Source organism: Aethalodelphis obliquidens, unplaced genomic scaffold (genome assembly GCF_003676395.1).
Source record: "Aethalodelphis obliquidens isolate GAN/ISIS:26980383/991018 unplaced genomic scaffold, ASM367639v1 scaffold23, whole genome shotgun sequence".
Classification (NCBI taxonomy): Eukaryota; Metazoa; Chordata; class Mammalia; order Artiodactyla; family Delphinidae; genus Aethalodelphis; species Aethalodelphis obliquidens.
The window spans coordinates 17052489-17052921 of NW_020837967.1; the positions used below are offsets into that span (position 1 = coordinate 17052489).

The window sequence follows — 433 nt, forward strand, 5'->3', positions numbered from 1 at the left end:
TTTTTTTTTTTTTTTTTTTTTTTTTTTTTCGGTACGCGGGCCTCTCACTGTTGTGGCCTCTCCCGCTGCGGAGCACAGGCTCCAGACGCGCAGGCTCAGCGGCCATGGCTCACGGGCCCAGCCGCTCCGCGGCATGTGGGATCCTCCCGGACCGGGGCACGAACCCGTGTCCCCTGCATCGGCAGGCGGACTCTCAACCACTGCGCCACCAGAGAAGCCTTGGATATGTCTTTTGTCCATAGCTGCTTCAGTTTCACTTTGGAAAGAGGCAACTTGCACAATCAAGTTAAATGGCTTGATTTTCACATCCTTTAATCGCAGCTTGCTGCCTGCACATGTTACGGCTGCACAATTTTGGTGACTCTCCAATACAGAGAGTGTCTCTCTCTCTCTCTCTCTCTCTCTCTCTCTCTCTCTCTCTCTCTCTCTCTCT

General features: G+C 52.9%; 1 protein-coding gene across 1 annotated transcript in view; it reads left to right on the plus strand.

Annotated features, from left to right (window-relative positions):
- MYO3A (myosin IIIA) overlaps window positions 1–433 on the plus strand; it is a 166495-nt gene that overhangs the window by 93438 nt on the left and 72624 nt on the right. The window lies entirely within an intron of this gene.